Source organism: Pleurodeles waltl, chromosome 3_1 (assembly GCF_031143425.1).
Source record: "Pleurodeles waltl isolate 20211129_DDA chromosome 3_1, aPleWal1.hap1.20221129, whole genome shotgun sequence".
NCBI lineage: Eukaryota > Metazoa > Chordata > Amphibia > Caudata > Salamandridae > Pleurodeles > Pleurodeles waltl.
The window spans coordinates 824,784,038-824,807,054 of NC_090440.1; the positions used below are offsets into that span (position 1 = coordinate 824,784,038).

At 40.7% G+C, this 23,017-nt stretch overlaps 1 protein-coding gene across 15 annotated transcripts in view; it reads right to left on the reverse strand.

The window, feature by feature from the left end:
- Positions 1-23,017, reverse strand: part of SOX6 (SRY-box transcription factor 6) — a 777,007-nt gene that overhangs the window by 655,716 nt on the left and 98,274 nt on the right. For all 15 annotated transcript variants that reach the window (XM_069223720.1, XM_069223708.1, XM_069223713.1 and 12 more), the window contains exon 2: positions 4,485-4,555. The gene's annotated coding sequence lies outside the window, so the exon portion shown is untranslated. The remainder of the gene's footprint in view (positions 1-4,484; positions 4,556-23,017) is intronic.

The window sequence follows — 23,017 nt, forward strand, 5'->3', positions numbered from 1 at the left end:
TGTGGTGGGGGGGTTTGTGTGTGTGTGTGTGTATACGTACAATTGTAGATAGTTCTGTTTGTGAGCTAAGTGCTCATCACAGACAAAATGAAGTGTCATGAATTTAATCAAGGTAGATTTACCTCTACATTTTTCTTTGGTAGATAAATTGTGCACCCTTAATTGGATAATTGTAACACGTTATATACAGGGCTTAGAAATAGCTCACGTACACTCTTTAGAGGTATACTGAAGTTAACACTATTATATGTGTGCTCAAACACACTCTCAACTGTGTGAGGGTGGGCCTGTGTTTGTAAGTGGGTGGTTGCATGTGTGTTTAAATACTTACCTGTAAACATTTCTACAAAGTTAGGTGTGTCCTGGAATATTACCCATTCAAGATGGCTCCTTCTTTTGTAATTGTTGACCTTTGACACTGCAGATCCTCATTTATTTGTATGTCAGTGACAACTTCTCCCCTATCATCTTAATCATCAGTTGTATGTATTTTCACTCATAGTACTTAATAAGACAAGAGCTAATTGACAGACATGGGGAATAAAAAAAGGTAAGAGTGCTTTTGGACTCAAAGCTCTTAATAATAGTTGATTTTGTTGAATCTGTATGCCACCATTTTAACTTTCAGCCAAGTGCACGTAAACTACAATCATTTACTCACAATATTATTATATAATTGTCATATCTATAAAGATTGAGCATTATATGGGGCACTTTTGATCATCATTAATCTCCCAGGATCACAACTCTGTCTGGCCGTTCGTTGTATTTTTGGGGTTCCTTTGATACCTTTTAATGTATCTAGACTGAAAATGTGGTATGTGCAGCATCCTAAATTCAGATATAGGAAATATTTGCAGGGTGTGTTCATTAAGTAATAAACTCATTTATCCACACAGATGCAAGTACATTTGAAGAAGCTGAGTTGACCAGTAGGTGTGCCCTGCGCTATTGCCAGTTAGTTCAAGATGGCTGCTTTTTTCGTAATTGTTAAGCTTTGACATTGCAGATCCTCGTTTATTTCTATATCATCTTAATCATCAGTTGTATTTATATTCACTCTTACTACTTAATATGATGAGAGCTAATTGATAGATGTATGGGAAATGAAAAAGGTATGAGCGCTTTTGGACACAAAGCTCTTAATATTATTTGATTTTGTTGAATATGGATGTCACCATTTTAACTCTTACCAAGTGCATGTAAACTACAATCAATCACTCCATTATGAAGTAAACAAACTTGGCTGTGCTGTGCAACCTTGCCAAACATTCCCAAAATTATAAATGTTGCTATCCTACAGGAGAGTTTTCAAAATGATTTGTTTGTGATGCAATATGAATAATCAGCAATAAATCTGGCGGCTCTGAGTTAAAATCAGATACAGGTCACAAGTAATTTTTCATACTCACTATAAAGCACTGATAACCCAGGGTGCCTTAAAAGTCTGAAAATCTGCTAATTCGCTGAATCTTTTTAGCTGGCTCCTTCATTAAAATAATATGCTCTCCAATGCAGTAATGAAAGCGCTAATACAGGATGAATGAGGTGTGCTTTAACGTAGAGAAAAGGACGAGCTGAGGGTAAACTGAACTTCCGCACTGTATGTGAACAGCTTCCGCACTGTATGTGATATTCAGTCACACAGGAGCTACTCTTCCCTGGAGCAAAATAACTGAGTCTGAATTCTGGCAAAACTCTCCTCCAGTTCCTAATACAGCCTTCATTTTTGTTTTAGTTTGCAAATAGATTTTACTGAAAGCTGTAATTTGATTTCTTATCTGTCATTTAAAGTAATCTTCATTGTGATGTGTGAACTTGCTGTTGCATGTTCGATGTGTTATTCATTTTCTTGTTCGCAATGCTTAACTCGCATGTAAAATAAATTGCTACAAAAATGTTTAATACTATAACTCAGCAAAAAAGGATGTGATTACATTGTGTGAACAGTAGCAAAATAAGCAGTTGAATTTATTCAGCCTTTTCAAAAAAGAGTAATTATGTCTATATTTAATTAAACTACATTAAATCGCCCATCCTTCTCTGTAGGTACAAAAACATGGAGTGACATTCGACATTGCTGTGGCATTTGCACCACCTGTGAAAACCACTGAACAAAGGACCTTCTGCAATTCTTCCACTCAAGTTGCTGATTATCAACTTGCACGGGTTCTACTTTTGGTGATATCCCTACTTGACTATTTGCAATTGTATCTTCCTTAGAATGTCTGACACCATGATGCACACACTTCAGAGGGATGCAACTATCCAGCCAAACTGGTCACATTAGGCCAGTCCTAAGCTCCCTGAATTAGATCGCTGTTTAACTTCAAATCTTTATCTCTAGAGCGCGACTCAGTACCAGGAGCCCTACTTAATGGCCTCTCTGGGTTGTTCAGCAATATCAGAGTTTCAGAGCCTACCAATCAACCAGTGGATACAATCCACCCTATTACGCAGGAGGGTACAAATAAGACCGCAGGAATTCCTTCCTTGGGACATGGGTTTCAAATTGCAAGGTTGTAGCTCACAACTTGTCAACCAGAAAATAAAGACCTTGGAAAAGAGGCAAAAACCCACCGGTTATGCTCTTCCAATTGGCTGTATGGCCATAGTCCTCCCACAGGCCATTGGTTTGGGCCACTTGGCTCGTATCCCTTTTCTTTTCCTTCCAACTGACGTAATTTCAAACAGACACAAGAAAACATGCATGTTATGCAAAAGCAATAAAGTAAATAAATACAGATAAGATAGACAGGGTTTGTATTTGCAAATGTACGAGCGCCAGAAGTTGCTTTCTTGTTTGTTCCTAATTTTATCACTGAAAACAGTTACAACAGTCGTACCAAAAATGATAAAGTAAGTTTAAAGAGCAAGTAAACAAAGACAAATGTTCTGCTTTGTGCTGAATTACGAGCAAAAGACCATCAAGAACTGAATACCTCTTTCAGACCACAGTCTTCAACACTGACCTCTCTCTGAGCCTGACTCACAAAGCTTTACTCCATGTGTATGTGTGGTTTACTTTTGGAAATTAAGTCAAGCGTAAGTCAAGACAAAGTTACATCTTAAATTAGGTTTGTTTCTACAGGGCCTCTGTGACCTCCATGTTGGAGAACACAGGTTGTGCTCCCACCATCCTAATCTAGTATTGCTTGACTCCACACCTTTGTTCCTTTGGAAGGCCATGGATTGGAAGGCTATGAGACAAGATACCAATCGCCTTTTGTATGTCTTTTTCTGAGGCTGCCTGTTCTGCCTAATGTCCACCATGAGCAGGGCACTGAGAATAATCTTGCAAACATTGCAGATTATTTCTTTTCTTTTGTTCACGTTTCCAGTCCTTGTTAGCTCTTGAAGTCATTGACCACTTGCAGCTTTTAGGTTGGACTTAATTTGGCAGGTTTATCTGTTTTTGTTCAGTGTTAGTGGTATAGAGTAGAAAAGTCATCTGATGGTTATAAACATGAAGACATAGATAAAGCTTGTTTGGCCTTCCGCCTATTATCTTGTAACCTCTACACCTGAACACCTACCCAAACTCTCTTCCCAGTAAATACCATCAAAGTGCCCGCATTTACCATGAGGTTAACTTAAAGGCTACTGGGATAAGTATGACATCATGAATTTGAGAGCTGGATGCTTTCAAACTTGTGCAAACTAAAATATTTCAACTAAATAGAAAGAACAGAAAGACTGCCGTTGCATTTGTCAGAATCAGGTAAAGATGACACATCCTGTCTGTCTTTATCCATAGCATGTCATACTTAGAGATATGGAATTGATGATGATGCATCTGTCAAACTCTAAACAATCCTCTGAACACCCATCACTCAATCTATTTCTAAACCCCAGTCTAAGCCACTCCCCCAACCTCTAATTTCCACTCTACAGTTGTATTTCACTCTAACTTTGTTTGTTAATGTTCATGCATATCTCTGTAGCCCCTTATGTGGGTAAAATATCTGTTGTTATGTACAGTATCATATGCACCTGACGCTGGGTCTTTGCTGTACTAATGCCTCTAGCTGAAAAAATAAATAAAGACGTATTGTATGAACATTGCAGGTTCATTGTTCACTCACTCCCATTTGCACAAACATATTTGTTAGCGACTGCTTTATAATAATCAGACTTCCCTATCCAAAGCCGAACTTTTCCAAAAGTAAACTAGATGCATGGACTTTCCCATTACAATCCCTTCAGCAGCAGGCACACGTTGGCTTACCTTTGCTCAATTAACACTGACATAAACTTGGAACGAGTTTCTGAAATCATAAGTATTTTTATGCAGAGATGTCATAATGAAATTGGTTTGACTATGGAATAGTTCTAAGATATGTTGCGTAAACATTTTAAATAGCAATAAGTAAGCTACAAATATTTAAATTAGAAAGTAATAATTTAAACGAGGTACTAAAAAGCTGTTTCCAAATTGAATCAGCACAACAAACAACCAGAAAATTATGGTAATAAATACTTACAAATAGACAAGAAAATCAGCCCCAGCACCAAGAAATCACTGGTTAGTTGCTTCTAGATTCATGAAACTGACCTAAAAATGCAAACGAGAAACACAAATTAAATGTAAAATAGAACTCGAAGCCACAATGAATGTATTATTGTGTATTTTGTTGGGGGGAAAAACAGACATTTTCTAACTAAAATCAACTAATTGCAACCAGCCCAGCACCATTGTTACAATTCAAGCCGAGTAATTTGCACAGTATTTGTTTCCAGGAAGCCCGAACCATGAGAAACCATTATTACATTGTTCTGCCTTTTACACCATAGCAACACAGTCCATTATGGCTTCCAAGAACTTGCAGAAATGCGAGCACGGTTATCATGCCAGCGTTCAAAACAAGTGGAAAATAAACAGCAAAAAATGGGGGGGGGGGGGCAGGGGGTGGACACATAAAGGCAAAAATCCATTTATGAATGACACTGCAGCGACCAAATGAACTGAAATGGCTCGGTGACCTCTGAGGAAGCTCAGCTGGAATGAATCCGAGGTAGATTGGATACCATGAACTAGAGGGGAGCTTTTGTTTCACCCCTTGCTCCAGTCCCCAAGTAGAAGCTTAGCAAAAGAACAATGCATTCAGTATAAGGCACGGCGAAGTCTGGATTCTTTTTCCTCAATACCCTGAGTTCTGGCTCAAAAAGGTAACAGATGCAATCCTAAGCCACAGGGCTTGCCTTACAAATTCTTTGGCTAACACAATGAGTCACTTTATGCCGCTAAATATCCATGGCTTCCTCCCGCTCCGGAGCCACTCCCTCCTTGCACATGTGTTAGTGAGCGGTTAGCAAGTTTATTTTTATTGTTCCGCCGTCTAAAAAGCAGTCCATTTTTACTTCTTCTGAAAACAAAGCAACCCTGTGGCACAAGGCCTAGCCTATGGCGCACATACAGTGCTGGCATGGACAAGTGCCACCTGCAATCGAACACGGGGGCTGCTCGTTTGAATTAAAACATGTCCGCACTTGCGTGAAGCTGGCGTATTCACGGGCAAATTGTCGCGGAGGGACTGCAATTTATCTGTATTTACACTTCTATTATATTGCCACGTCCTACAACACCCGTAGGAGCCACTAAAACAAAGGAACCTGGCGCGAAATTAATTTTATGAGGTCGCAAGAGTTGAATGCCATTCATTGTTACAAGATACCTAATCAATTGAATCACGGCTACATCTTTTCTACATACGTAATACATGCTATGTCGAACATAAATAGCACGCATGTAGGAAAGCCACGTGGCCCGTTTTGTGGTGGATGGTAAAGAGTTGGCTTTGGGTGAATGTCTGGGTCACAGTTTTGCATCGAACCGCTAGGAATCCTGAGAGGCGTACCTGTAGTTACACTGATGGGGTCAGAGTGCAAGCAGGAGAGAGAGGACTGCGATGACAACGTAGTTCAACAACAGCCCCCTTAGCTGCAGTGGCTGTTTCAGAGGGCACGACCACTCTCCGCTCCAGATAACTGCTTAGAACATCGGGGGTCTCCTGCTTGCCCCCGTGGCCATGACTAGAACTATTGATAAATAACTGTTGGGCAAGTGCAATAACACGATTGAGCACAACATAATGAAATCACGACGCACAATCAAACCACAAAAATAATGCCACACTTACAGCCACCTCTGTTGTACTGGTAATGTTAGCACGACTTGAAATCTGAGCTGTATTATTTACATTTCTACTTGCATGTGTCCCATCGAGAGTGAGGTCGTGAGCATTGCATTGCATTTGGAGTGTGCATACCAACCATGGTTTGCGTAGCTTTTATCCAAGTTATGGAAAGTACAGCTAAGGATAGCTTGCAAATTCCCATGTTTTCTAGTTTTAATTTGTAATCATAACCTCACATGAACTGTTGTGTTTTTTTTAGTAAATGTCTGTGTTTTTTTAAACATACATGAAGTTTGTGTGATCAAAGCGAACCATAACTACAATTTAGCCAAGTTCCTTCAGTGTATATGTGTGTTTATGCACGTATGTATGTATGTATCATGCCATGATTCGTTCTTTCCATGACTCATAGTAGGTGCAGATGTGAATAGAACCACAGGATTCAGTTTGATCTTGAGAATATCACCCAGATCCCAGGGCATCAAACACTAAGAGGAATGCTTCTCCAGTACACCTTAGCAAGATAGAATCAAGTTGTAAAAACATGGATTGTGCTGAAGTTAACAAACATATATTTTAAATATGGTCAACCAGTTTTCTATCCTGAAATTCTCTACAGCAAATGTTGATACCTTTGCATTTGCATTGTAGTAAAACACAAACAAAGAAACATTGATCCTGATTCACAAAGGTAAATTACATTTTCGAATCAGCTTACTAATATTTGGTATTCACAAACTCCGAGTATAGGTTACTATGAAAAACAAGCACTGGCAAAGCCAATAGGTTTCACCTTTGTTTTTTTCTACGTAACTGGCTTACAAATATTAGAAAAATGTTATAATGATGTTTGTTTTATTAAATTAAAAACAAACATTATCATACAATTTTTCTAATATTTGTATGCCAGTTACATAGAAAAAAAGGCACAGGCGAAACATATTGGCATGTGTGTTAGAAGAAGGAAGACAGAAGACCGAAGACAGAAGGAGACAGAAGAGGATAGAAGACAGAAGATGAGAGAAGACAGAAAACTGGAGAAGACAGAAGAAGACAGAAGGTGTGAGAAGACGGAAGAAGACATAAGAAGACGGAAGGTGTCAGAAGACAGAAGATGGAAGAATACAGAAGGCGTGAGAAAACAGAAGATGGAAGAAGACAGAAGAAGACGGAAGATGTGAGAAGACAGAAGACGGCAGAAGACCGAAGGCGTGAGAAGATGGAAGAGGACAGAAGGCATAACAAGACTGAAGATGGAAGAAGACAGAAGAAGATGGAAGGCATGAGAAGACAGAAGAAGATAGAAGACAGGAGAAGACAGAAGTCAGCAGTAGACAAGGAGGAAGAAGACATAAGACGGAAGAAGACAGAGGCGTGAGAAGACAAGAGATGGAAGAAGACAGAAGAAGGAAGAAGACAGAAGGTAAGAGAAAACAGAGGACAGAAGACGGAAGAAGAAAGAAGACAATAGAAAAGAAAAAACGACAGAAGACAGAAGGCATGAGAAGACAGAAGATGGCAGAAGACGGAAGAAGACAGAAGGTGTGAGAAGATAGAAGATGGAAGAAGACGGAAGAAGACAGAAGACAGAAGAAGACAAAGGCGTGAGAAGATGGAAGGCATGAGAAGACAGAAGATATGAGAGGACAGAAGATGTGAGAGACAGAAGACGGAAGAAGAGGGAAGACAATAGAAGATAGAAGACAGAAGAAGACAGAAGGTGTGAGAAGACAGAAGACGTGAGAGGAGTGCAGACGTGAGAAGACAGCCTGCGGTAAAGAAGACTGAAGACACAGTATGTAGAAAGAAAAAAGAAGACAGATACAAACAAAGAAAGAAGATAGAGAAGAAGGCATCGAATAAAGAGGACTTCAGCGAAGTAAGAAGACAACATGCTGGAAGAAAAAAGAAGACTGAGAAGATGACATCGAAGAAAGAAGAAGTCAGTGAAGAAAGAAGACGGCCTGCAAGAAGAAAAAAGAGGTACCTCATGCATCGCTGCCAGAGGAAGGACATTGGCCAGTGTCCAATAGGAAGTGACTGGAAGGAGTACTTGGTCCACAGGCAACTCTACAAAACAGTAGCTGCAGCACTAGACATGGCCAACCATTGGTACTTCAAAACCCTTCAATAGAAAATGATGAAGATAGGGACTTAAAATAAAATCCCACAGGAAATAATATTAAAATACATGTTTAAAACAGTTTCAAATATAAATAAAAATCAATTGATGTGTGTGTGTGTGTGTATGTGTGTGTGTTTGTATCTATATTCATTGATTAATAAAAAATAATGTAATCTATATTTTATTAAAACATTTAAATTCATTATTTTATTTAATATATTTCCATTGTTTACAGTTTTAATTGAATATTAATTATATTGTGCTGTAGCATTTTTTATTTGGACCTACATTTTAAGTAAATATATAAAATTAAGCTACATAAATATTGATCGGAAAAATATGTTTCATATTTATTGTTGAGGTACATAAAATTTCTAATTTTCCCAATACTTTACCATAGTGGGTCTCCACAGTCAGAGCAGAGACCTCCACATGGTAAAGTATAGGGACAAATATAAAGGTTTATTTAACTCAAAAATAAATATTAAAAATATTTTATGATAAATATTACTGTAAATTTATGTTATACACTTACATTAAATGTAGAACAAAATAGAAAAAAAAACTGCTAAAGGACTATCAAATTCATTCTGAATTAAAGCTTAAATTAATGAAAATATATCAAATTATATTAAAATTCTTTTTCTGGAACTTAAATTAAAAAAAATCCCTACCAAATAAAGCAAAGCAAATATTTTGATTGTATATTCATAATTATTAAAAGTGATGTACAGCATTAAGTAAAATTAATTTCATTATTTATAATAAAATAAATGTTGTCACATTTTTTACATTCAAAATGTTATTGAAATATTTTATAATTAATTATATAAATATGTAATAGTTGAGTTGATATATTTTTAACATTAAATTATACTCATTTATATTTTTACCTATTTAAATGATTTATTTATGTAACTTTTTTTCCTGTAGGTTTTCATTTTAAGTCTCTACCTCCATTATTTTCTACGGGAGGGTTTTGCAGTACCAGTAGTTGGCCAATGTAGTGCTGGGCTTACTATTGTTTTTTTTGTTTTTTTATTGTGAGTTTAGTAGAAACTTACGTTCGGATTTTGTGAATACTGAAAAGTAGTATAATGACTGAAACACATGAACTTACTCAAAATTGTAAGCTGCCTTTCTGAGTCAAGCCCCCAGTGCTTTCCTATTAGTGTGGTTGGGTGCATTTAAAGCTGTACATGTACAGAAAATTGGAACATTTTGACTACATGTAATATACAGAATTTTGGCTGCTTCAGTATCCCCCTGGACAGGACATTGAGGAACAAGAACTGTCATGGAAAATGCTTTACCAAGCCACTGAACACAATCAGATGCTGAGGGGGCAGATGAGATTGCTGATGGGCAGGAAGGGTACTGGTCAGTGGGGCACATGCGCGGAGTCGGGCCAGGCTAATGGGTACATTGGTGTGTGGGGTGGCTAACCAGGCAAGCAGGACCAGCACAGACTTTTGTGGGATTGGGCAGTTTTGGCAAGGTGGCTGGATATGTAAGTGGAGACAGGTAGGCTCACAGCAGAAGATGGGTGCATGGCTGAAGAGGGGAAGGTGCTCCCTTTGCCCTGAACACCGTCTTGATATTTTCAACTATGAATAGATATTTACTTTAAATAACTACCCAGAATTGTTAAGAAATGTACTTAGAATTTCAAGTAGTGAGGCTTCATAAGTTTACACACGCCAAGATACAAGGGTTTTCAAATTTCATCTATGGCTGGGATAGTCGACCCACATAATATTAAGATCTAAGAGAGTTTTTAGAGAGACCAACAAGCGTGCAATTAATCTCCATTGAAATTCATTATAGACATATGTTCATGTTGCTTATAATTGTGGATTTCCTGAAATTCTGTTATTGTCAAACATTTTCCCGCTATCGGGTTAAGGAGAAATTCTCTCAACTCTTTACTGTACATTATCTCTTAGGGTGAACATTGTTAAAGAAGTGACACTATCACTTTAAAAAAAAAAGGTGTAAATAATAATAATAATAATATTTCATACTCCTGCTGGAAAAAAGGCACTACGGGATTTTATTGCTTCCTGAAGTTTGCTAACATTCTTATTGGAGTACTTTATTCTTTATATTATGAGGGCAAAAGACAACAATCAGCCTATTATATTTATCATTGACCTTAATGCCCTGGACATGTGCTGCGTTCACTTCCTAGCCTCCTAAGTTATTCTGATACAGAAGGACTATAACGCTACTGGAACATTCCATCTATGGATGGTAGAATGTTTTAAATGAAAGTGGGAGAAACTGAATGCTGAATTAGAAAGATAAACATAGAACTTTTGAAGCAGAAGTTCCATTACAATCATTATTGGCTCTTGTCCCTCAATTGCCTTCAGTAAAACTCCTAACATTCCCATGTTCTTATAGTGCATTATAATCTGCTACCAAATGCCATACCAGTCAATAAATGCCATCTACTGGACACTCAAAAAAGGAGAGAGTCATTATCAACTGGTAGAATCTGAGGCAGAGTGCTACAAAGCTATAAGATCATTTCTCCAACAAAGAGTTGAACAATGTAAATGTAAATGTAAATTAGCACTTGTATAGCGCACTACTCACCCGTTAGGGTCTCAAGGCGCTGTACTCATACCGCTATGGAACCCCTCCTCGCTTTTTCCCTGTGAGGCTCCACTCCTGAGCACCCCCAGGGTGAAGCCAGGCATCCAAGCGCTGTTGGGGCCGTTGTGGAGATTAAGCAAGCTATTGCCCAGAGTTGCAGAGTGGGACCCATGAATTAGATTAGGCACCGAGGCGAGAATTATCTGGTCAAGGGGAATTGAGCCCAAGACCTGCCGAAGCGGGACTTGAACCCTGGTCTTGAGCCAGATCTCTGCTTCAGGGTCTGCCGCTCTAACCATTGAGCCACACTTCTCCACATACAATGTGGAATGTTGGAGAAGAAGATTACTACCAGCTGTTAGAAATGGGGTCTCTAGTTGGCAGTGGTTTGCTGTCCAAGAAGGGACCCTCACTCTAGTCAGGCTAAGGGAGTCTCACATCTAAGATAATTCACACTCAACCCCTTGGAAGCTTGGCTCCAGCAGTCGGGCAATATCTCATAGGCAATGTGTAAAATATTTGTACACATAAACACAGTAACATAGTGAAAACACTACAAAAGGACTCCACACTAGTTTAGAAAAATAGCTAATATTTATCTGAGTGAAACAAGACCAAATAGAAAAAATCCAACATAAGCAAGTCAAAATCTCTCTTTTTTAAACGTTTAGGCAAGTCTTAATCCTTAGGATTCAATGGATGTATCTCTTTAGCACAAAGTACCTAGAATGCGTCAAAAACAAAGACGATGCAGGCCACAGGGGAGGTGAACTGGCAGAAAAACAAAGCTATGCGGTGGTTCCTTACTGCACAGGGGAGGTGATACGTCAATTCTTTCCTCACAGGTATGATGATGCATCGGTTCCTTACAGGCAGAGCAGGTGATGTGTTGATTCTTTCCTTGCAGGAATAGCAATGCATCAATTTTGAGACACGCAGACTCGGTTCCTTACTGCAGTGCTGGATCGATGGAAAACTGGCACTCAGCGATGATGGGTGGAAAATCCTGATGTGCTGTGTTGATGGGATCACAGTGAAACAGGTGCTGCTTCGATTCTGCAGCCACGAGACTGGTGCTGCATCGATTTTTCAGCTGCGAGGCAGGCGCTTTGTCAATTCTTCGAGCGCAGCAGGTTGGTGCATGGATTTTCTCCATCAGATCACCAGCTTGCATTTCCAAGGGCCCGGGGACTGAAGCAGGCACCACTTGGCAAGTTAGGACTCTCAGCAAAAGAGCCCAGACGCTGGCAGATGAAGTCTTTGATGTCGCTGAGACTTCTTAACAGGAGGCAAACTCAGTTCAAGCACTTGGTGAACCTTTGGAAGCAGTATGTAGAAAGCCAAGTCCAGTCCTTTCATTCCCAGAACAGAAGCAGTAAGCAGCAGACCAGCACAACAAAGTAAAAGGCAGAGTGGCAGTCCCTCCTACAGCATCAAGCTCTTTTTCCTGGCAGACTTTTCTCAGTTCAGAAGGATTCTAACTTTGTAGTATACCCATGTCTGTCTTTGAAGTAGGCAAATTTGAAAGAGAAGTCTTTGAGTACACAAGACCCTGCCTTTCCTGCCCTTGCCCTGGACACACTCCAGGTGATTGGAGATTGCTTTGTGTAAGGGCACACACAGCCCTATTCAGGTGCAAGACTCAGCTACTCACCACTCTAGCTCAGTAAGACTCATCAGACTGGTGATGGGCCATCAGGATGTGCGGTGCACACCTCAGCTCCCTTTGTGTGACTGTCTATCATGAATGCACAAACAGCCCAACTGTCATCCTGACCGAGTTGTGTATTCAGCAGACAGGCAGAACGGTTAAGCAAGAAAATGCCCTTTGTCTTAAAGTGGCATTTTCATACTTACAGTTCAAAAAACAACTTCACCAAAAGATCTATTTTTAAATAGTGAGTTCAGAGACCCCAAACTCCACAGCTCTATCTGCTCCCAATGTAAAATTACATTTGAAAGACATTTCAAGGCAATCACCATGTTACTCTATGGGAGGAGAGATGGGCCTTGCAATAGTGAAAAACAGATTTAGCAATATTTCACTATGAGGACATGTAAAACACACCAGTGCATGTTGTACCTTTCAAGTACACTGCACCCTGGCCATGGGGCTGCTTTGTGCCTACTTTAGGGGTGGCTTACATGTAGTAAAAGGGAAGGTTTGGGCCTGGCAAGTGGGCTGGTTAACATGGCAGTGTAAAACTGCACACACAGGCACTGCAATGGCAGGCCTGAGACATGATTATAGGGCTACTCGTGTGTGTGGCAAAATCAGTGCTGCAAGCCCACCAGTAGCATTTGATTTACGGGCCCAGGGTACACAGGGTGCACTATATTAGGAACAACTAGTAAATCAAATATACCAATCAGGGATAAACCAATCACCAATACAATTCAGACAAAGAGCACCTGCACTTTAGCACTGGATTGCAGTAATAAAGTGCCCAGAGTCCTAAAGCCAACAAACACAGGTCAGAAAACTTAGGAGGAAGAAGGAAAAAGTTTGGGGCTAATCCTGCAAAAAGAACCAGGTCCAACAACAGCCATAATTGGTCCTGGGCCACTCCATTGCCTTCAATGCAGCTTCTAACTTTGAATGTTTAATTATTTTCATATTATTATTACCAATATAATGATCATATTTATGCTGTTACTACAACTCCAGTATTCTATCTTTACAAGTGATAGCTAAGTATCAATTATGTTCTGTAGTTCATGTTTATCTACCTACTGAGAAAAAACATGCTACCTGTTGTTATCCCTTGAAAAGTGAAGTAGTATGTCAAAGCTAGGCATAGGCGAAATTTGTAATGCCCCAGAGTAACTGGCATAATTTGCGTAACTACAAATACATTTTATGCATAATTACCTGAATCGTGCCATTACACCACATTACGTAATTTCGCATACATGACTAGTACTGGTGGGTTCATTTTTTAACACACGTAAACATTTCAGGTAGATTTTTTTACCCGGAATACCCGTTTGGTAATTTTTGAACACAAACTACAAATCCAATGTGAGTTGCAGCATTTTGAACATGAGCAACTAGAAATCACCTTTAATGTAGGGACATCCAACACCTTGAAATTCGATTTTTAAGTTGAATTTTAAGACAAACTGATCATTTGGATATTTTTTTGAGTGGGAGATACATTTTGCATAATTATGTTTAATTTTGAATAATTTTGTAATAACATCATGTAATTACCCTACAGGAAATTATGGGAGTTGAACACACACCCTAGTCAAAATGAAAAGGACCCCTGCAGACTCAGACATCCCAGTTAGCTCTATTTCTTGTTTTTAATGGTGTTATTTAATGTAAACCACTGTCCCATCGATTCAAATAGAGGGACACATCTGCTGCAATCTTTTTAAAAACATTGCAAGTTCAAGCCATTATGTGGAGGTATTCCGTACCCACTACTTTCACATCTGGTCTAGAGACGGGTTCTCTCCAACACCATACTTTCTAAAACATAATATTAAACACACATACATATGTGCATACATAAAAGGCCTTTCCATCATCTCCTTTGATTCAAGTATCACTTGCATTTTCCTTGCGTTTACACTAAAATAGAAAGCATGGTACCCCCCATTTTATCCATTCAATGACTTGGACTGTTAGTAGCAGTATTTTTCCTGAGCACAAGTGCACACCCACCTGAAAAAAGGGAGCACCTCAGTGCCAGGACAGGTGTGCTTGTGCCACTCCTTTACACTTATACCTTTTGTATTTTTACAAATGTTTGCATATTACAAATGGTTGAAAAGACAAATAAAATAAACCATTCCAATGCACACTAAGGCAAGTATATTGGTCTAGCCATGGCTTGTTTTGCTTTTATTCTTAATTTCCTGTTTGTTTCTCCTTTTTGCACAGTTTGGGTACCCCAGATCCCAAACGTGCTATCAAACTTCAGATCGGGTGCAGTTCAGGAACAGTGTTAAAGTTTCCTGAGATAAAAGAGATCCTCCAATCTTTCTTCCAGTCTGTAGTCTTGAGTGGGAAACCTCTCTTGAGCTATCTCTATAGACTTTAGTCATTTGCAGCATATGTTCAGTTTTTAGCTGGGATACATTTTGCCATTTCAATTTTTTGTTCACAATCATATCAACCCTACTAAATTTGCACTCATTTATCTCACCTTGCTACTATGATCTCCCTAACCCTTCCACAGACTCTTCCCTCCTCCATCCCCCTTTACTCATCCCAAGCCTTTGGGACGAGTAAATGAGGGATATACTCCCAATTAACACTTCTGGATTCTTCCCTCCTCCACCACTCCATTACTCCAGACAATCTAACTAAGAAACTCTCATATGCGGCTCAAATTAACTCATAATAATACTAAAACTGTACTCATATTTCCGATACTAATCCATCACTAATTCTTGTTGGGTTCCGGAGTAGCGTGCTACTCGCCGAAAAGCGATTCGACACCTCGTCAGGGGTAGTAAGCACTATATAAATACTATTACAATATTACAATATTACAATATATATCATTCTGAATGACAAGTTCTCTTTTTTCATTTCCAGCTTTTTCCTTTCTATCCTTCTGGAGATACTCACCTCCTGACTGGAATATATGTATGTTTTATTATTCAAAATGATAGTAGAGTTACCAAATTCCCATACAGCATACTTTTGATTCCACTGTAAGCCTCTTTCTTCCACTACCCTACACTTCCTGTCTCTGTATCTCATTTTTGCAAGTTCTTTTCATCTGTGCTTTCTCCCCTTGTTACTGTTAGCTTATCTTTCTCTTCCTACTTTTTATGGTCTGACTTGACAGCACAGCTGTCAACAGACAATCATGTGAGCATCACTAGAGAGGGTCTTTGGCTCCGACCACATGCTGAGGGCCAGGAGTGCATGTTTTGATCAGGCAGACGCTGTATCCTTCCATAAAAAGGTGCTTGCCCCTCACAAAGCTGTGATAATTTTATTAACCCACCTGCCTGAGCCTGGTCAATCAGGGGCACACACATTACATGACAATGCTATTAAAATGTCTTAGATAAAAGTTACGGGGCCTTTCTCTGGCAGCAGCACAAGTGGGAGGAGAGCAGCCATTAACCTACAAGAAAGTTTAGGTCTGGTTTGACAGAGCAACAGTTCCCTGACCTTTTAAGCTGCACCAATATTATTCTTCACTTTTTTGCTCCCACACAAATACATAGGAGTCCCCCTCCTAATTACTTGTAATGCTTCACGTTAACATACAACATTGCTTTAAAGCCAGACATATTGGCATTGCCATTGCCCGTTTGTCCCTTTCACTTTCTTACCTGGGTGATACTGTAATGATGTAACATTATTCCCAGCGCCCCCAGAATGGGTGCAAGTGCCCACCACTTGCAACTACCAGAATAAACGAATCACAGGTGTTCAGGTTGGAAGGCTTGAACAAACGCATGTGGCTAAAATGCAAAAGGTATCATGAACTCAAAATACAGTGTCCTAATTTTTAAAAAAGATGGATACTATGGGTCTGTGGTCTGCCTAACCCAATAGCTCCATTAATAAGAACTCGTGAATGGTCTGCAAGTGTACTTTGAGCCGCATCAAGGAAATGTCACAGGCCCAAACCAGTGTTCCCTCACAGAACACACCTACTCTCTGCGTGTACCAAAGACTGATGGAGCGGCACTGAAGCAAAGGCATCACTGCTGCTTTCCATGGGTAAGAAATTCCATCTGCGCGTGCTAGCTCGTGAAATCTGTCCCTTCTTGAATAATTAGTAAGCTGACAAACAATACTGCTCGGTAACTATAAGTTTTACCTGGTATTAAGGTCACCAGAAAACACTAATTTGGCTATGGCGATGTCAGCTCGGCTTCACGCATGATGCCAATTGTAGAACAGAACCACTCGCCCCAGGGGCACATTTTGTGGACCATGTCGCTTCCATCAATATCGGGGAAACGAATCTGATTCGTCACGTCGATACAGTGTCATTATATTTACGCGCAGCCAGTTGCAAGCTCATTATCAACTGATTTATGCCATTAGGCCGCCGTTGAGCCACCAATTAAACAATGACAGAGGCTCCTAAGGTCATACTTAATTAATCTCAAAGACTACAAATGCCACGGCCTGTGCAGCGCCTCGTGGGGGGACTTTAAGCGCGCATCAGGCGGACTTTGTTGTGGTGGCGTAATTGGGACGAAGCTGTACCTTTCGAAAAATGAGCTTAATTCGCATTCATTGTTACATCTGTAATAAAAAAGTGAGGTCCTGGAGAGAATATCTCAGGGGTCGCAGTGCTAATGGGAGGACGCAACGGGGTTACTGTGAGTCAGAAATCCTACCTAAAATATATCCCCGCTTTGATTCATTACCATCTCCAAAAGTACATCGGAGCCGGATCAACCATCCAGGAACTAGCCGAGTTAAATTAAATAAGCGTCCATCGGGGGCACTAAGCAATTAACATAGAACGCTTTCTCAGTCTGATGCACTTACAATCAATAAACATGGCTGTGCTTGCTGGTTTGAAACGGACTTATGGTTTTAAATTCCAGAAATTTAACATGACATGGTAGCTATCTCCCCACCACAGAAGTTCTATAAGGATTGCCTTGCAAAATAGTCTGTCCTCCTTGTCAACAACAAAATCATTGCATTGAACAATGCTCTCCGAAGGATTCCATTATGCAAGTTACATTCAGCAACAAGTTTTAGAATTTGAGGTTGTGTGTCAGAACGAGGGTAAGAAAAATACCACCCAACGTGTATATCCTGTCAACTGCAATTAGGATATATTTTTGTAAATGATGTCCAGGATACAATATTGTTGTCAGACAATATTTAGTCAATTACATTTTGGTACCTCATCTAATCAGAACATGCTGGCATCGGGAACTCAAAAATTTGAAATCTGAAAAAGAAGTATATCCTGGCTAGAAGTTTAAAAAGGTACTCTGTGGTGATGATATTTCTCCTGAAACTATATTGTGGTTGCTGTCACCACCAGTAACATATTTTATATGACAGGAGAGAGTAAACTTGGCACAGTCTCCAAATTACTTGGGTGCACCCTAGATGTCAAACACGCCAAGAAATCCCACTTAGAATGATATAGTTCTTCGCTGAAGAACCTGGGGGTCTGCCATCCGAGGGCAGACTTCAGGTGAACCATTCAAGCACTCTCTGGGTTAATTAAGCCTACAGGCTGGCATCAGTTTGTACACTGACCCCTCTGAAGAGTACAACACTGCTAGGCGCATTAAAGGACTGGAAACATACAGCCTAATCGCTCTGACGCTCAATTACGAATACCGGATGTGCCTTCAAGTATGTTGCACTTTAAAAACCTCCTGCATCATCTGTAAAGCAGTGGGGGGCACCAGCCTTCCATGTTGTCAAACTACCCACTTCAGGTATCATAAAACTGCATTCAATAGCCAGGTAAAAACAGAAGACGACAGTCGCAAAAAGAAAAGACCACAGTCGTTAAAAAAGAAGACCGGAAGTGCATAAAAAGAAAACCAGTAGTGCAAAAGAGACCAGAAGTTGAAAAGCGAAAACATGGAGTTCAAAATGAGAAAACAAGGCAAAAACAGAAAACCCGGATTCAGGACTTCTCTGACTTTCTATAGACTAAGATTGTAGAAAAGTTTCAATTCATATACCACATTTTCATTTTTTACTCCAACAATTCGAAAGGCGTTTAATTCAAACTTTTCTCTTCAAGAAGCGCCTCGTCAGCCATCTATATGGACCAACTGAGCACTTCCATTCACTGGTCCAGGAACAGAAAGACCCCTTCCTCCAGTACTATTGTACATGATCTTGAATCTCTCACTTCTCTTTCTCAGTAGGGCACCAGCTCACTCTCAATAATATAATAAATAAATAAAATAATAAAATAATTTGTAGAGTGCATAGCTACTTCGTAAAAAGTGTCCCAGCACTAAGGATTCACTCCCAGAATTCAGAATAAGAGACCACCAAGAGGCTCAGTTAAATACGCCTAAAGAACCAGTTTCTCAGATCCTTCCAGAAAGATATCTCAGAGGTTTCCTGCCAAAGTGAGAGGGGAAGAGAATTCCACGTCTTGGCGGCCAAAAAAACGAAAGAACAAACTCCGGTGCATGCCTTTTTAAAGATGGGAATGCAGGCCTGAAAGGCCCCAGCTGATCTCAGATTTCTTCTAGGGACATGTGGCTTGATTAGACGGTGCAGATAAAGCAGGCCTTGGTGATTAAGAATTCCAGGGCAGTAGCACAGGGCTTTAAAGGAGACCCTTTCCTTTAGAGGAAGCCAGTGCAATTGTGCCAAAGCAGGAGCTATATGGGCACATCTTGGTAGTTTTAACAGCAGACGGGCTACAGCATTCTGCACACGCTGGGGTCTCCTCAGAAGAGACTGAGACCTCCAAATATAAAATATTGCAATAGTCCAGTCTGGACACTACTAGAGAATAGACTACTGTCTTTCTAGCTGCTTCCGGAAGGAGGCCAGGATCTTTTTAAAAGTTTTTAAAATCCCAAGACATTGACCTGCAAGGCTAGTGATTTGGTTGTCAAATGAAAGCCTTGAGTCAAACCAGATACCTAGGTTCTTGACTTTAGGCTTAGATGCAGGTAGAGGGCCCAGCAAATCAGGCCAACGACCAGATCGAACTCTGCTTGCCAAGGATGAGAAGCTCAGTTTTCCCGGCATTCGGCTTGAGGTAACTGAGGTTCATCTACTCAGTGACCTCTGACAGGCAGGATCTTATAAGAAAGAGCCTTTGTGATGTCAGCGTCCTGAGCAAGAGTAATAATCAGCTGTGTACCATCAGCATACAATATGATGTTAAAGCTGTAACGCTCAATAATATCGGCCAAGGGGCGCATACACAGATTGAAAAGAATAGGGATCAAAGAAGAGCCCTGAGGTACCCCCTTCGGCAGTGGGAAGTCCTTAAAGCAACAAGGCCTTTCAGCCACCTGAAAGGTGCGGTTCTGAAAAAAGGAGACAAACGACAGCAAAGCCTTAACATCAATACCACAATTCCACAGTCGTTGAAGTAGAAGGCTGAGGGACACCATGTCAAAGGCCGTGCTGAGGTCCAGCAACAACAGTGCTGTCATGTCTCCTCTGTCCACAGCCTGCTGAACGGTCTCCAAGGTAAGCAAAAGTACTGTACTGAGCCGAAAAACAGATTATGGAGGAGGTATCTCGCCTCAAGAAAAATAGGAAGTTGTTGGCTTAAATATTTTTTGTCCACCATGGAAAAAAAGGGCAGCAACGAGACAGGTCTGACATTTTCTGGTTTTGTGGGGTCAAGTAGTGGCTTCTTAAGAAGTGGCACTATGGTGGAGTGCTTCCAGGACTGGGGAATCTGAGTAGTTAAGCAGATCACATAACACAGGTGCCAGCACATTAATCCCCCACTCCAGGATGGTCAGAGAGGCAGGGTTTGTAGGGGTCCCTGATTTACTAGATGCTAATAGACGGATTAGTTCCTCTATAGGGATAGATTAAAAAAACAGACAGTCCGGCCCTGTCTCCTAAAGGCTCAAACTAGACGTTGAGACAGGGAGCATTTCTCACAGCCTCTGGAAAGGTAGAGTAAATAGTTGCAATCGTCATAGGAATACTGAGCCAATGCATTGCAGCACCCCTCTGATGGCAGAGTTGATACTGACACACGATCAAAAGAGGTAAGTGATTTCACTATCATAAAGAGTTTGCAGGAGGAGTTCTGAGCCATCTCGATTTTACAGGCATAGTATTCATGGTGCATACTCCTAATGCGCCTGTGGTACCTCTTCAACACCGCAGAGTAAATAGCCTAATCAATAGGATCAAAGTTTCTATACCAAACCCATTCGAGAAGCTTACAGATTTTTTTCAAAATAGATAACTCCTCAATGAACCAGGCTGCCGAAGGCTTCATTCTTCTAATATTGCGCTTGACCTGCGGTGCAACCTGGTCCAAGGACCCTTTGAAAATGCACATCATACTGTCCCCATGAAGCATTCCACTACAGCATCAAGGCAGGAGCTGCAGCGGTTCAAGTTTTCACTAGGGATCACCAATGTATTCATGTATTTCAGTACCTCCAAGCAATGGCTCAAAACAACGTGATTATTAATTGCCCAAAAATCTAACTTTTCCAGCCAAGGTCAGATATCTCAAAGGCGGTCAGTGATCAAGCACAAATTGGGGCCTGTCTGAGCGGTATATCTAAAATGCGTTCAGCACAATGTGTACTATGTGTATTATGTTTTTATGTATGACTGCATTAGATGATAATTAAGAAATGACTTTGCCTGACTGAAACCAAAAAGCAGCCTCCAAAGGCCCAGACCACCAGAAAAATGTCCTGTGGGCAGGGGTGGCTCCTCTGCAATGGTGAAGGAGCATCGCTACACTGGCTATGAGCCAGCGGCTGAAAAATAAAACAACATTTTATCATATGTTTTTTTTCAGCTGTTGGCTGAGCCAGCATGGGCAGGGCTGGGCCATGGAAGGGGGTAGGAGGATTGGAGTATACCTGAGTGAACATGTCAGTTTGGCCAGCACAGCTAGGTTGGAGAAACAGAATACTCTTCAATGCAGACCAAACCGCCCAGACCAATACTGGAATAGCATGAGAACAGCGCCAGGATTGCATGGGGAGCCTGTGCTGGTGTCCCAGGGATGGCTGGGACAGCCTCACCATCGGGAGAGAAGAGGAGCGAGGCGGACTGCAGATGCAGCAGCAGGACAGGTATGTTTTTATTTCTTATGTAATTGTTTCCCCCTGTCACGGTGCCCCTTTCCCATACACCCCCTATACAACTTGAGATTTGTGATGCCCAGCACTACCTGTGGGATAAAGGGCCAGCCCGGCCATGTTGGGATACCACTGTGTTTTTGCTGCTTTAGTAGCGCCTGTCATTTGACTGTTTCTGAAATGCCCGTACTTTTCTTGTTCTACATAATCTGAATGATTCGACAGACTGAATAGAATAGTATTTTGTGTCCGGGTTTGTTGTGGGAGGTAACACGATCACCATGCTACCAATGGGCTAGTTGGGTGAGTATCTACGGTACATGGCACTAGGGTCACTCTCAGGTGACAGAGAGCTGTGGTCCCTGTGTCCTCTAACTGAACTTGCTCTTTTCTAGCATACTAATATTACCAGGAAGACCCTGGGTGCCTTTGAGGAACCTGTGGTGTTTGTGAGGTCTAGGCCCATGTTATGCCATACTGGACTCTCATGGGAGCTATGTGCACGACAGACCTTCCCCTCCAGTTCCTGTGATGCATTTCCCGCTCTCATTGAAAATAAAGCCTCATTGTGAGCTTTAAATGAATTAGGGGTTAGATCAATATGAGGGACTTGCTCTTTACGCTGGTACTTGCTTGGATGAGGGGATTAGTGGTAGCTAGGGTTAGGGGACAGGCCTGTGAGTGTACGAGAAAGTAAGTGAGTGAGTGATTGAGTCAAAATTCGACTTATTTAATCAGTGGTTGACTATTTGCAGTTTCAGAAGCAGAAAGCAGAGCTGGTTTTTGCAATATACAGTCGAGGCAGGACGCTGACAAAGAAACCTCAACAAATTAATTCCGAAGGAAGTGTGCTATTTATTAATGTTCAATTAAGCACTGCTACGCCTCGGAACACTGAGCACCAGACTCAGGTTTTCCTTTAGAAATGTGCATTTTCTTTCCAGGAAAGTTCTTTACTTCCAACTCTTTCCTGATTCCTGAACCTTCGCAGGTGTTAGACTTATTTTGCACAGACGGTTTCATTTATTTTCACAATTCTAGGTGTGTATATAAAATGTGCGAGCCATTTAACACCATTTCTTGCGGGTAAGCACTTATTCAGAGGAACTCTTCTCTTACAAAAACCCAAAATCATAGCGCCCTCGAAGCAAACATGGGAATCTGGAGAAGAGTACAGCAACATACAACAGAAAGAAGATTCCTGAACCAGTTCCTATGCTGAGACAAGTCAATAATAAGGAGACACTGAAGCGCATGCAGCTGTAGACTAGAACACTCATTATGCATGACTCAGAAACCCCTTTTCAGCAATGATTATAAATGGAGGGGAATTATTGCATGCACTATTTCCGGGTGTGGTAACTCCTCACATTTTACCACTAACTAACCTTCCAGATCATACCTGATGGACTTTGTCCTTAGTAAA